The 15552-nt window shown below is 45.5% G+C and overlaps 1 protein-coding gene across 1 annotated transcript in view; it reads left to right on the plus strand.

Moving 5' to 3' along the window:
- Positions 1 to 961: 961 nt before the first annotated feature.
- nacc2 (NACC family member 2) overlaps positions 962 to 15552 on the plus strand; it is a 37606-nt gene continuing 23015 nt past the window's right edge. Inside the window, exon 1 of the mRNA XM_084442682.1 lies at positions 962 to 1093. The gene's annotated coding sequence lies outside the window, so the exon portion shown is untranslated. The remainder of the gene's footprint in view (positions 1094 to 15552) is intronic.

The following is a 15552-nucleotide window of genomic DNA, read 5'->3' on the forward strand; positions in this document are numbered from 1 at the left end:
TTATGGGGAAGAATAGTTAAGACATATGGTCACTTGTGGGGAAATAGGATAGTCCTCACAAGGGTTAATTTTATGGTCAGAAGCTATGGTTTAGGGTTTGGGTTGCAATTAGGGTTATGGGTCAGAGGTTATGTTTAGTGTTGTGTTAAGGTGGTTTCAGGGTTAAGGTTAGGGTTACATTTAGGCAGCCCCCACAAAAAAAGTAAGGTCTATAGGCCCATTTGAAATATGTTCACTGGCTCATTTGCAATGAAACCTAAACTGCTGTTCATGTGAGACATTGACAATGCCAATCTACCTTATCTATTGTTATCTAGCTGTATGCAGTGACATTTTCCAGCCAAGATAACTTGCTACTACGTGCACTATCGGCTACAACAGTTGACTTCAGGCCACTCAAGCTTGGTGACACAGATGGGAGGGTGAAGCCATGCCGTCCTGCATATGCCCTTTCAGGTAACCACATGTAAATGTGTTGTGCGACCAGACCAGGTGCGCTATAGCCTATTAAAAATGAAAAAAATAAGAAGTAAAAAGTAGGCTACGTGATCATTTAGAGTTTGAATATACGGCCTGCCTTTGTATAACTTGTGTCACGCTCATAGGCCTATGTTTAGTAGGAAATACACCTTTAAGATTCGCCATAGAGCATCGAGTTCATGTGTCCATAAAGGTGCCCATAACTCAGCACAAGACCCGCGTCGACCCGGGTCCTGCTGTCCATAAAGCTGAACAGTAAAGTAGTCCGCAGTAGTCCAACATAAACCAACCCGACCCTGCGCGTAGGCTCGTCTGTGTCTTTAAAAAAGTCTTTACCGAACGGAGAATGATGTCAGGATGCACGCAGTTCATATACCGTTCATGTGAACAGCGTTCACAATCACTTCCTGCAAAGGGATAGAGGCAAGCAGAGAGAGAGAGGGAGAGAGAGAGAGAGAGAGAGATGGGGGGCGAGCGGGTGAGATAGAGAGAGAGCGAGCAAACGAGGTGAACCCGGGCCTGCGTGCGTAACAGACGGACCCTGCAAACTTTGCATCTGAACAATTAACACTTTCGACTGACGCCATCATTTTATGGAGGAGCGACATATCGGGTAAATATCCCTCTCTCTCCAGACTGTATTTATAACGCTTGTTTGCATCACGCATATGCGTTTTGCCATGTTTCATTCCATCGCAATGTAGATTCATCTCTGTCCATCTTTACAGTAGGATAGGCGGTGGGCGACGTCACTGCGTGAACATTTCCTTCAACTGGGCTACAGCGGAATTCGCGTTGATTTATTGAGATGTCACTTGAGCGAAATTTAACGCAAATGTTATGACTTTATTACCGGATGGGTTATTTTCCAGCGGGATAAGTGAGGAAAGTGGGATGGCATTATATCGGCCGTTGCGTCACTTTCAACTCCAACCAAAAACGCACCCCTCCGCATTGATTACACATGTCATATACTCGATCTAACGCTGTACTGTACACCCACATGCTAATCAAACATGAAAAGCTCATTCAAACACTGTCACTTAACTTAATCCGAATTTACTGTACATTTATGTTGCTGCAAATGCAGTTAATGCGCATCATATGTTGTCATATGATGTTGCTCGTTGAACGTTGTTTTCATCTCGTGCTTTCATTTATAGCTTAGGCTCTGTGAGTGATTCTGTAAAACTTTTATTGTGTGACTCAACCTTTATTTTTCCTTGCAGCATCATCTGTCCAATCATGTGTTTTGAATTGTGAGGGCAGTAATTCATAGGCTATAATGTGTATCCATTAGTTTCAGCATATTGTTTTTTAAACTAGGCTACTCCCCAAAAAGGGTGCTACTGTAAGAACCATTTGATAGAACCCTTTTTGGGTCAGTAAGGTTCTATTATAGAACTCTATTCGGGTCAGAGAACAGGTCCCAGTAAGAACATGGACCTGAAAACGGTTCTATGTGAAACCTTTTTTTGGTGTACTGCTGTGCTGTGCTGTCATGTTTGAATATTTCAGTGCACACAGGAAGCCTATGTATCATTTATAAAGGACCACCATGTTTTTCACTAGGGCCTTCACTTTCCTCTTAGCTTAACAGCAACAACAATATAGATTTTCCTATTGAAAAAACTCTCTTTAAGGTCAGACAATTCTGGCTCAAAAGTAGAGTGGAACCCTTGACCCTGACTTATAGTAGACCAATAGTGTTTTAGAGTGCAGCGTTGAGCTGCAAGTGTGTATGGGGAGCCAGTCAGGTTGGATAGTAGAGATCTCTGTAGTCTAGGCCGTAGGTTGGCTTGTGACAGCTGTGTTTCTGTGTCTGTGTCCCGTGAACACTTGCCAGTCGGGACATGTGACTGAACACACACAATGCCACCTCTCCTTCCCGGCTGTACTGTATGTGGTGTCAGACCTCGCCTGTGGCTTGTGGCAATTTCTTCATTTCCTTTCTCTTACTCTCTCTCTCTCTTTTGTTCTATCCCTCCCACTCACTCACTCACAAACACACACACACAAACTCTCTCTCTCTTTCTCTCTCTCTCTCTTGATTTCATTGCCAGGGTTGAGATGGCACAGAGCTCATGTACCAACATGTACCAACGGAGCCGAGACGGTCCTCAAAACACCGAGTCTTGTTGACCAGCTTCCTCCCTTACAGTCCATAGGTTGTCCTTCCATAGGCTGTCCTTGTTTGACTCCTCTGTGTTTGCCCTCAACAAACATGGCCGCCAGCATTCACGCAGCGTTCCACGCCTGCAGGCCCGTCTTTCATCTCTCTTCTCACCTCTCTAGAAATGCCCTCAGGCGGCTGCCACCTAACCCGGCCCAAAGTAATCTACAGTCCTCCACCAACCCCAGGTCTATGTTATAGACTCCATTAGTTCTGGATCCTCCCAACAGACACACAATGACACCTCTTGTCATGGCTGTTTACACAGTGTTTTTCCCCGTTGCCGGGAACATGTTCGGAGAAAGTGTGGGTTGGACTGCCAAGTTCTTATCTTCAACGTTTAACGCAACATACATGGAAAATGTGTGGGCACTTTTTTTTCTCTCTCTCTCTCTCTCTCTCTCTAAGCCGAGGCCTTCAACACCACCCGTCTTTGACTTGGAGGCCTGCCAAGTCTGTGATGGCGCACAACAGCTGTATTTGTGTGTGTGTGTGTGTGTGTGCGTGCATGCGTGCATGTGTGCCGTGTCCTGGGATGCCCTTCCTCCATAGGCCTCATGCTCAAAACATTCCACAGGGGGGCCAAGGGGGCGGCGAGGAGTCACACACACACACACACACACACACACACACATGTGCGCACACACACGCACGCACACACAACATGGCAGAGACATACTTAAAAGGAGAGAGAGAGAGAGAGAGAGAGAGAGAGAGGGCAGGAGGGAGGTTGCGGGGTTCAAACAACTCACTTCACCTCTCATCAGTCGCCTGGCTGAACTCTAGTGAATAGAGTTGATCAGCAGGAGGCGTCCATCCACTGAAAAACTCTCTGTTTTGGGCCACTGTGACCACAGTGTTTACTGAGAACTATAAGAACCTTCTCTCCGACTGAACCGAGCTGGTTTTTGAACAACTTTAATCAGATTTTGCATTCATAGATTTTAAGAAACATGAATATTACCCCACACAGTTGGTAGCTACTGTGGAAATCCCGTGGAAATATTCAACGTCCGCGATGTGGAAATAAAATAATTAACTCTACAGCCAGAACTTGGAGAGATATTCTCACTCATACCTCTCTTGAAAATGATGCTTATTATTTTCTCCTTATCTCCTTATGCTGTGTTCAGACCGCGCCCGGCGGGCCGCCCAGTTCGCCGAATCCCGGATCCTGGATCCAGCGGCGAGACCGAAGGGGTCGCCACACGGCGAATTCGCCAAAAGTTAAATTTTTTTAAACTTTTTGAGGCCGCTGCACGGTGGTTCGCCTGATTCGCGCCGCCTGTGCCGCCTGGTTTCGCGCGAATCGTATTGACTTTCTATATAAACAGGGAAAAATCGCGCCCGGTCTGAACACAGCATTAGAACACTTGGAAGTCAGGGCATTACACGACATGGCGCTGACTACACTGCACACTACAAAGGGTCTGTGTGGACTGTCCCTACACCAGCCAGTCATCTCCCATGACGCTTAGGGCGGCAGAGAGGGATGATGCAATGGGATGAACAATGTGCTTTGTATGTGACAAGGAGCCCAGACACGTCACTTCCTCATACTTCATATGTTAATGTTTGCTTGGGGGGGAGGAGGGGGGGGGTGCATGTCCCATGGTCTGGGTCATTGAGTTGAGTACAGTACAGCCATAGTGTGTGGACTGCATGTGTGTGGACTGTGTGTGTGTGTGTGTGTGTGTGTGTGGGGGGGGGGGGGGGGGGGGGGTTTCTGTCATTGAGTATTGGCTCATTTTGTTTGGCTGGAGTTTAAGATTTTGGTTTATTTTGAAATCTATAATTTCCCATCTTCTCTTTTTTCCTTTTTTGCTTGGGGAATGTGTGTGTTACTTCACTGGGTGGAATCCACGGATAGTCTGTTGAATGGCAAGGGAGACAGATTTAGTTTCTCAATCATTTGCTGCAGTGTCTGTACATAATATTAAACTATAGCTTTTCCAAGTAAGTGCAACATGCAATCGATTAAGAAAACTGTTAGTCTGGACTTTGCTTTGACTAATAAATGTCACCTCAGGGATTTCGGTACATTCGGCCTGCCCTGGATTCTGTGAAAGCTTAGCCATTGGCTCTTTATCAATAACCCAAGTATCAAAGTCTAGGCATATGCTCTCCATGAAGCAGGAGAGGTATTTGGTTGGCAGATAAAAATCTAACTGTTGGTAGCCTAAGCCATGGTGTTGGTTCTTGTTTGGTCAACATTCGATTCTTTGTCATATATCCACCCCCCCGCCCCCCCCTCCCGGGCATTCTTCCCAGAACACAGTAGACTTGTTCCCTGTGAACCAGGAAAGCGAGGCTGAAGAAAGAGGTGGAGTATTGAGGACGCATGTTTTCACTGTTAAAACACCGCGAGTATCACAATTGGCACAACACATACAAACGCACGCGAACACACACAGCTGCCAATAAACACACGCTGTACAAACTGAAGCTCGGAGAGAGAGAGATATTGTAGAGTGAGGTAAGGGGGGAGGGTGGGGGGGTCTATTAGGATTCCTGTAATGTAACTCATTTGGGTGCGTTGGCTGATTATGTGCTTTTCAGGAAGCCTTCCAAAAGCTTGAACAATGAACAGTAAACATGCTGTGTTCCTCAGAAACAATTCAACATTGTCAGCCTCACGTGGGCTGTGGGCCGTGCTGCAGACTAACCTGTCCTCGGAAACAGCACAGTGATGTAGAAGCTAAGAAACAGTATGCTTCAATGATCTATGTGAAGGCACTTGACACTGAGTTATTGTACTAACTGCCTTTCTTGAAACCTCCCTCACTCTCTCTCGCTCTCTCACATACACACACACTATACACACACACTATACACACACACTATACACTTCTTTCTTTCCCTCCTTTCTCTGTGATTTCTGGTAAGTGACATGCTCGGCCTTTGGCATAATGCCTGGCAAGATCACATGGCACGGATGTCACGCCAGTTTCTGTGTGTGCGTGTGTACATGAGTGTGTGTGTCTGTGTGTGCGTGTGTACATGAGTGTGTGTGTCTGTGTGTGTGTGCGTGTACATGAGTGTGTGTCTGTGTGTGCGTGTGTACATGAGCGTGTGTGTCTGTGTGTGCGTGTGTACATGAGTGTGTGTCTGTGTGTGTGTGTGTGTGTACATGGGTGTGTGTGTCTGTGTGTAAATGAGCGTGTGTGTCTGTGTGTGTGTGTGTACAGTACATGAGCGTGTGTGTCTGTGTGTACATGAGTGTGTGTGTCTGTGTGTGCGTGTGTACATGAGTGTGTGTGTCTGTGTGTGCGTGTGTACATGAGTGTGTGTGTCTGTGTGTGCGTGTGTACATGAGTTTGTGTGTCTGTGTGTAAATGAGCGTGTGTGTGCGTGTGTACATGAGCGTGTGTGTGCGTGTGTACATGAGCGTGTGTGTGCGTGTGTACATGAGTGTGTGTACATGAGCGTGTGTGTGCGTGTGTACATGAACGTGTGTGTCTGTGTGTGCGTGTTTACATGAGTGTGTGTGTCTGTGTGCGTGTGTACATGAGCGTGTGTGTCTGTGTGTGTGTGTACATGAGTGTGTGTGTCTGTGCGAGCGTGTGTACATGAGCGTGTGTGTCTGTCTGTGTGTGCGTGTGTACATGAGCGTGTGTGTCTGCGTGCGTGTGTACATGAGTGTGTGCGTGTGTACATGAGTGTGTGTGTCTGTGTGTAAATGAGCGTGTGTGTCTGTGTGTGCGTGTGTGTCTGTGTGTGCGTGTGTACATGAGCGTGTGTGTCTGTGTGTGCGTGTGTACATGAGTGTGTGTGTCTGTGTGTAAATGAGCGTGTGTCTGTGTGTGCGTGTGTACATGAGCGTGTGTGTGTGTGCGTGTGTACATGAATGTGTGTGTGCGTGTGTACATGAGCGTGTGTTTGCGTGTGTACATGAGCGTGTGTGCGTGTGTACATGAGTGTGTGTGTCTGTGTGTAAATGAGCATGTGTGTCTGTGTGTGCGTGTGTACATGAGTGTGTGTGTGTATGCGTGCGTGTGTACATGAGTGTGTGTGTGTGTGTGTGTGTGTGTGTGTGTGTGTGTGTGTGTGTGTGTGTCTGAGAGGAGGAGAGAGATTGAGGGAGGGAGCATATGTGCACTTGACTGTTCCAAGTATGTCACAATGAATGAAAGCCCATCCCCCGTTTTGGGACAAGGAATGAGAGATTTGGAAGAAAGAAGATATGGTGTTGATGGTGGAGACATGTTATGTTATATTATCACAAGACCCATGGCCTGCGTTGCACGGAGGATAGATTGTGTTTAGTTGGTGGTGTGCGGCCCTTACAACAGTCCAACACACAATACAGTAATCCACACCACATCTGATGCCTTACGAAGCCTCAATTGTTGTTTACGAAGTCCTCAGAAGAATGTGCATACACAATTATACACTTATGAAGGTGTACGCAAAAAGCCATCAACGTTGGTAGTCATTCATAATTTTCCGTTAGAATGGCTCATTTTTATGCTTTTTGTAGACGGTTCACCTTTTTAATACAATCATTCCCTCTAAACTCACGCTCAAGAAACGAGATCTCGGCATTTCTCAATCCATTTGTGAATGGGTAGAGATAAAGGACCTACCTTCTGTCAAAAAGGTGTGATGTCATAAATGCAATTGTTAAAAAAAAATATTTGTAAAAAGTTATGTCCCACTTGTGAAGCTGACAGCTGTCTAATTGGGTCAGTAAATGGTGTGAAGTAGGTGAGTGAGTGTTTGTATACAGTGCGTGTAGTTTAGTCCTGAGTTCTTGATACTACAGTACATGTCATGTTATGGTTAAATCGTTGTCATGAATTCATTAAGTATGTGTTTGTTAGGAAACATTAGGGTGAACAAGAGCGTATATGTTTAACATGTATGTATCATGTGCATAAATATAAAAAAAACAAAAAATATCCTGGTCACATGACTAGCATATGTCCAATAGGGGTATTGCGCTGTGGAGCGCACCCACTCAGCGCTGTCACAGGTTATAAGCCAATTAAATCAATCAATCAATCAATCAACCAATGGCCCCTTCCAGGTTGAACAAAAGCCCCATGTATGTATCATGTGTGTAAAAGTTCTGGTCAGATGCATATGTCTAGCAGGGGTATTGCGATATGTAGAGCTTATTCACCTAAATCTGTACATATTCTGATCTCATGTAATCACATTAGTGTGTGTGTGTGCGTGTAATTTTTAATGTATGTTGAGCCCATTATTGTACTCACTTTTTACTCATGATTGCACTGCCAAATTCCAAAACAATTATATATTGTTAAATTTGTAGATGGTACAACAGTAATTGGGATAATTGCCAGTTTATGATGAAGTAAATTATAGAGAAGAGGTTAATCGTTTAATCAGCTGTCGTGCTAGTAATAATCTATATTTAAATGCAGGCCAAACCAAAGAAACCTTTATTGATTTCAGAAGGAAAAATATACAGCACAATCATATCCTATTAATGGAGTAACGGTACAGTAAATACTGCTTTAAGTTCCTTGGCCTACAGATATCAGAAGACTGTCATGGCCTGTTAATACAGAAACCATTATAAAGAAGATACATCAACATCTTTATTTTCTATGGAGATTAGAGAAAATCTATTCAACATGAGCACTAATGTACTAATCCGTTTCTATCACTGTACCATTGAGAGCATCCTAACTGGTAACGTCAATGTTTGGTTTGGCAACTTGGCATCTCAAATCTCTAAAAAGAATTGTCTGCATAGCCCATGGCTTTATTGGTGCTGATCATCCATCTTCATATACTCAGTAGGACATCTACAGAAGCAGGGAACAGAGTTAAGAACATAATCACAGATCCAAGCCACCCTGCAGCAGAGATACTGTATTAGTATCTTTGCCTTCTGGAAGACGGTATCCGTCCATAAGAGCACTTAGTTAACGAGATGGCTACAGTATTACCCCAGTGCTGTACCGCTTTTGAATGATCACTAATATATTATGTATATTCTAGTTCTAATATTTTAATGATATTTTTGAATAATCACCCTTGAGCTCATATGACAAAAAATGTCCAAGTAGGGGTGTGTGTGTGTGTGTCTGTGTGTGTGTGTATATTATATATATATATATATATATATAATAAAGGGCAAATAAATGAGGTTAATGAAAGCGACATTATGAGGGCTGTCATTCCTTTGAAGTGTGACTAATACCATCAATTTGATGCGGAACATAAAGCGCACATTTCAGCCCATTAGCCCGTCGTATTTGACCAGCTTAGCAGGAAATCCTAATCCTCTACTTATTACACACATCCCGAGACCTTGAGGTGAAAATGTAACTTAATTTGCTGTGAGGCGCAACCGAGTACAATGGGAATCTTTTCTTTGGTGATCACTTTGATGGGTGTGGAGAGTGTGTGGGCCCGAAACAGCGTTTTAATTGCCCTTATCATTGTGACAGCTTTGCCTTGCCTGATGGCTCAATTACTGCCTATTGTAAGATTGCTCAATTACCTTACTGTTATTTTCATGGCTGGGGTTGGACGTATTCTCTTCAAGTGACGCCTCTTGCAGAACAATGCAAGATGCACTACATGCAACACATAACTGTGTAGGCTACACACACACACACACACGCACACACACAGATCAGACTGACTCACAACACACCCTGTGTACAAAGTCACACATACACACCTACACACACACACACACGTACACACATGCTCAATTTGGCATTGATTATCATCTATCCACTCCACCTTTTTCTGGTAAATGACCCCCTCAAGACGCATGTCTTTAACCACAGAGATGAATCTATAGGACTGTGCTAGTTCAGGCTCGATAAGTAGGGTGGATCTCCAAAGTAGTTCCTGGCAGTGTCCTCTCAGTCTGTTTGCAGATGGAAACGTTGTGCTCTGTGCCAGAGAGAGCCTGTTTGAGTGTCATTACAGACCAAAGGAAAAAGACTGGAATCTGAGGCAGCTAGCGTGCCAGCTAGCTACATTATTCACTGCTACACAGTCCCTCTTTACTCCACTACTGCAAACATGCGTTAGCAATTAGCACAGCAATTAGCGATGCAGACTTGTCTCACTGAATTAGGATGGTTGGTTCTTTTATATTATCTTTGTATGATGTGACATTGTGTTTGGAATTTGGAAATACTGTGGATATTATGTATTATTGTGATTCTGCTTTGTACAAGCTGTAGCACATTGTTTTCACGATCCTTTCATTACTTGGTATCTTCTAACAAAGTATGTGATAATAACGTACCTATATTATTATTTTTCACTTAAATCAACATTTTATTTTCATCCATCCATCCATCCATCTTCATCCACTTATCCGGGGTCGGGTCGCGGAGGCAGCAGCTTCAGCAGGGGGCCCCAGACATCCCTTTCCCTGGCAGCATCAACCAGCTCTGCCTGGGGAATCTTTAGCCGCTCACAGGCCAGTGTGGAGATGTAATCCCGCCACCTAGTCCTGGGTCTACCCTGCGGCCTCCTCCCAGCTGGACACGCCTGGAACACCTCCCTAAGGAGGCGCCCAGGAGGCATCCTCACTAGATGCCCGAACCACTTCAACTGGCTCCTTTCGACACAAAGGAGCAGCGGCTCTACTCCGAGTCTCTCCCGGATGACTGAACTTCTCACCCGATCTCTCAGGGAGACCCCAGTCACCCTCCGGAGAAAACTAATTTCGGCCGCTTGTATCCGTGATCTCGTTCTTTCAGTCATGACCCATCCTTCATGACCATAGGTGAGGGTGGGGACGAAGATAGACCGGTAGATCGAGAGCTTTGCCTTTTGGCTCAGCTCTCTTTTCGTCACAACAGTGCGGTAGAGCGACTGCAGAACCGCACCAGCTGCTCCGATTCTCCGGCCAAACTCCCTCTCCATGGTTCCCTCACTCGTGAACAAGACCCCCAGATACCTGAACTCCTTCACTTGGGGTAAGGACTCATTTCCTACTCGGAGCGGACAGACCACCGGTTTCCTGCTGAGAACCATGGCCTCAGATTTAGAAGTGCTGATTCTCATCCCAGCCGCTTCACACTCGGTTGCGAACGTATCCAGAGAGTGCTGGAGGTCGCAGGCAGATGATGCCATCAGGACCACATCATCTGCAAATAGCAGCGACGTGATCCTCAGCTCACCGAACTGCAAACCCACCTCCCCATGGCTACGCCTCGATATCCTGTCCATGAAAATCACAAACAGGATTGGTGACAAAGCGCAGCCCTGGCGGAGGCCAACCCCCACCGGAAAGGAAGACGACTTACTGCCGAAGACCCGGACACAGCTCTCGCTCTGGGTGTACAGGGATTGGATGGCCCTAAGTAGGGACCCCCTCACCCTATACTCCCGCATAACAGACCTAGATCAGGGCATCACAGACCTAGTTCAGGGCATCACAGCCCTAGATCAGGGCATCACAGAGCTCATGGACAGTCTGTGGCACCACTTGGCGGCGGTGGTTACATACAGCAATACATGACGTCCCAGAGGTGCTCAATTGGATTCCGGTCTGGGGAACGGGAGAGCCTGTCAATGCCTTCGTCTTCCAGGAACTGCCTACATACTCTGACCTCACGAGGCCGGGCATTATCCTGTACCAGGAGGAGCCCGGGGCCCACGGCACCAGCGCCAGGTCTGACAATGGGAGAGGGACTACCTGCGCCACCCGAATGGGCTGCAGGTACCGCCTCATGCTACCAGTAGTGACAAGGGCACCAGCATCATGCAAAACTAGAGAAACATCAGCCAGCGAGGATAAGGAGAGAGAAATGGTCTGTGGCCACTACCTGCAAAACCAGCTCCTTTTTGGGGGTTGTCTTGCTGTTGCCTCTCCTGTCCACCTGTTGGCGCTTTCATTTGCACCAAAGCAGGTGAAATTGGACAGATCAATATCCCAGAACTTTAACTGACCTGGTGGTATACTGTGATGATTAAGTGTTCCCTTAATTTTTTTGAGCAGTGTACTATGTATGTATATATATATATATATTTACATACTGTACATAGTATAAGTGATAAGACTACAAATGAAAGAACTAAGGGACCACACAGGGATCAGGGACCACATGATTATCCTCCTGACTAAATCCGGCGTATTTACATCTGTTGTTGATTGGTACGCATTGTCCCTTTTTCAAATACACTGAAATTCAAATTGAAATAGGCTAGCTAGACTCAACTCTCCCCTCTCCTCCTAACCTCTCTCAAGGTCAACCCTACCGCATGTAAATATATACGGAAATGTAGGTCTACTGTAAAAACAGACTGGATGTTGTTGTGCACTACGAGGCAGCCTATTTGTATACTGACCGACGTTTACACAGCACCCTACAGAGCAAAACAACAGCTGTCAGTCTGGACACAGAGCAGACTTTCCAGTACTGTGCTGGTATGCTGGGCCCTCTGGGTCAGGTGAGGTGACATGTCATCTGAGTACATGTATATATACAGTGTGTGGGGGTAGGGCGGGACTTTACTGGTACAGTGCTTTACACAGTCCGCTTCTGACTCTGTGAGACTCCCGTAACTTCGTAAACCCTGTGTGTACGTGTGTGTGTGTGTGTGTGTGTGTGTGTGTGTGTGTGTGTGTGTGTGTGTGTGTGTGTGTGTGTGTGTGTGCGCGCTCATGTATTTATGTATCCGTGCCTGTGGGTGTGTGTGTGTGTGTGTGTGTGTGTGTGTGTGTGTGTGTGTGTGTGTGTGTGTCTGTGCTGAAGCAATAATCCTATTTTCAGAATCGTTGCTGTAGCCACATAGCAAGGTGGGGCAGTATTACTAAGCTACTATACAGTCCACCAAGCCCTTCTCGCTTGAAATCTTATAGATCAGATGTCTTTTGATGTCAAGAGCAATGTTCTGGCTCTTTTCGCGATTCTTTTTTTTTTTGGACCTGTAACTCCGTGAAAATCCTCTCTGCTCAAGTTCAGAAATATACAAGGGACTGTGAGTGTGGGAACTGGGGAGAAAACGCTGATGTTGAATGATCTCTCTCTGCGTTCTCTCTCCGGCGGCCATGTTGGACAGCTCTGAGGTAAAACGCGCGTCACATGATATAATTCACTCAGAGGGAGAGTTTAGCCAGGAGCCTGTGAGGGCTCAACTGACTTGTCTTATCTCTCGCTCTATCTGTCAGCCCCTCTCAACTCCCTCTCTCTCTCTTTCTCTCTCTCTATCCCTCTCTCTCTCTCTCTCTCTCTCTTTCTCCCTCCATCTCTCTCTCTCTCTTTCTCTCAACTTTCTGTACTCAATCATTTTAAGTGTCTTTTACTTCCCTCCCTCCACACGCATCTGTACTGTTTCTGTCTTTATCACTCGTTCTCCCACTTTTCTGTTCACTGTCTGTTTTTCTATAATAGTCTTCATCTCCCTGCTCTTCCACGCACGGTATCCCTACAGTATGTTCCACTCCTCTCCCCATGTCCCTCTCTCTCCCTCTCTTCTTCCTATCCCCCTCTCTCTCCTTCTCTTCTTCCTCTCCCCCTCTCTCTCCTTCTCTTCTTCCTCTCCCCCTCTCTCTCCTTCTCTTCTTCCTCTCCCCCTCTCTCTCCTTCTCTTCTCCCTCTCCCCTCCTCTCCCTCTCCCTCTTCTGCTGACTCATGTAGAATGAGGGCTGGTCGTCCAGGTGACTCAATGGCACAGGAACACTGCAGAATCTGTGGTGGGATGAGTTATGGAGTCCTCTTACATTGCAGTGGATGGCGTTCGTGCGCACGCGTGTGCGTGCGTGTACGTGCGCGTGTGTGTGCATGCCATGCACATTAGTGCAAGTGTGCGATGTAGGAGTCTGATTACCTAATCACAGGCAGGGCACCCACTCCCGCTCTTTTTTTTTTATCAGACACCAAGAAGACACACTCAGTATTCCTTTATCACACACACACACGCACACACACACACACACACACACACACACACACACACTCTCCTCCGATTACGTCTCCCATACCCAATATACTTGTGCATGATACTCCGTGCCACTCCGCAGGTCTAAATCTGGTGGTCCCCATGTCCTCAGCCACAAGGTCACACCAGGGGCAACGTGGAGGGAAACCAAGACACAGTTGCATGCTGGGAAATCTGCAGGACGAGTCGAGATGCAGTACATCTGAGAAGGGTGGCGTGTTTCTGCACTTTTAACGGGATCGTTTAGTAACTTGTGTTTTGTGTGGCAGTTTTATGTAACACGATCTCTGTGATGTGTCTATTTAGAAAGGTAACAGTAGTATAACCGTGTTATGTAACCTTATAAGACAATATTTGTGTCTGATATACGTCTTTCTACATTCGCTATGAAAATGTGTCTCTCGCATGACCACCACGTGAGGTTTTACTATATTTTTGCTGGGAAAGACAATTCTCACACCATTCTTTCTGGTATCAATTCATGGTTATGGTTAAGGTTAGGTTAAACGTTAAGGTCAATGAAAGACAAGTGTCTATGACATGTTCCATACAAATTACGTCACACACTTTTTTTAAATGTCTGATTGGGGTGTCGCAGACCTTAATTTTGTAAGGTTGCAGAAGCCTTCATAAATTGATGCATTCAGTCTGATTGGTTGGCTGGTTGGAAGCTTCTGAAAAGTCCATACCACAGAGTGGACGCAAAGCGTCAGCTAACCTCTGGTGCTAGCTGAACCATGAAAGCACAAAATGTCTGATTGACGTCATCTTTGTCAAAAACCTATCGTACAATACTCGTCTTACCAACCAATCTGCCACTTGTGAATGCCATAGTGCATATCGATAGAGGTCACCCGTGCCTCCATGCATGCCTGAGGTGTCATGACCTCATGTGTTGCGTGTTGATTCCGCCACCTAAATATCACACCAGGCCTGCGTGTCAGAAGCATGTCATGGTGATTGATTAGTATGACCATGGGGCGCAAACTGTAGTTCAGAAGACTACTGCATGTCACATGGGAGTCATATGGTCTCTGTACCCATGTAGGCACATGGTATTATGTTCACATGCACTTCCCACGTGCGCTGTCGCTAGTCTCTCCCGTCACGTCTCTCCCGTTAATTCAACTCAAAACATACATTTATATCGCCAAAGCAACAAATCACCCCCCAAGAAATCACGAGATGTACAGTTAAAGATATAGGCTGCTAAAATAAGGACGTGCAAACGGGTGTGTGTACTCTATACAAACCACGAGTTATTGCTTTTATACAACGGTTACTACAGCTATTAGTGTAAAATAGACACACAGCAATGTAAAATATTAACATTTATTCAAAACGAAGCATCATTCCCTCAATTCCGCCGAGGAAAATAGTTCCCCTAACAAAAGGGTTGCCAAGCAACAACAACAACTACAATGCATTGGATCAAATAGGAGGCGCATTAATACTGAAAATGGAATGATATGCGGTCCCAGGTGTGTGTTACAAAGTATTTTAACACGGCTTCCAGCCAATCAGAATCAAGAACCATAACTAACCGTTGTATAAAGATGAGTAAAGATAACGGAAACTAGATTGAGCAATGTGGACATTGCCGTTTTACAAATATAAATACAAATAAGTGATAACTGTGAAACACACTTTGGTTTTTAATTTTACAAATGTATTTAAAGGGTATCTGTTCTGTATGTACAGTGTGTCTTTGTATATAGATCTGTGAGGTGTAGATGGGGATGCAGATTGACGGTCTTTGCGGTGCTTGTATTCCATTGGACGACCTTTTCCTGTCACAAATCTTGCCGTCGTGTTTGCACGTTGCTGTGTGTAGATTTATCTAGCAAATCTTTTGTTATTAGTCATGTTTGCAAAATCTTTTGGGTGTTTGTAATGTGTGGGAAGTATGTGTCTCTGATGTCCTGGTACAAAGTTCAGCTTCAGTTTCCACCTCTTCTTGTGTGCAGTAGGTGCTCAGTCCGTCTTCTCTAGAGAGACCGGTCTGCCTG

Source organism: Borostomias antarcticus (genome assembly GCF_949987555.1).
Source record: "Borostomias antarcticus genome assembly, chromosome: 8".
Classification (NCBI taxonomy): domain Eukaryota; kingdom Metazoa; phylum Chordata; class Actinopteri; order Stomiiformes; family Stomiidae; genus Borostomias; species Borostomias antarcticus.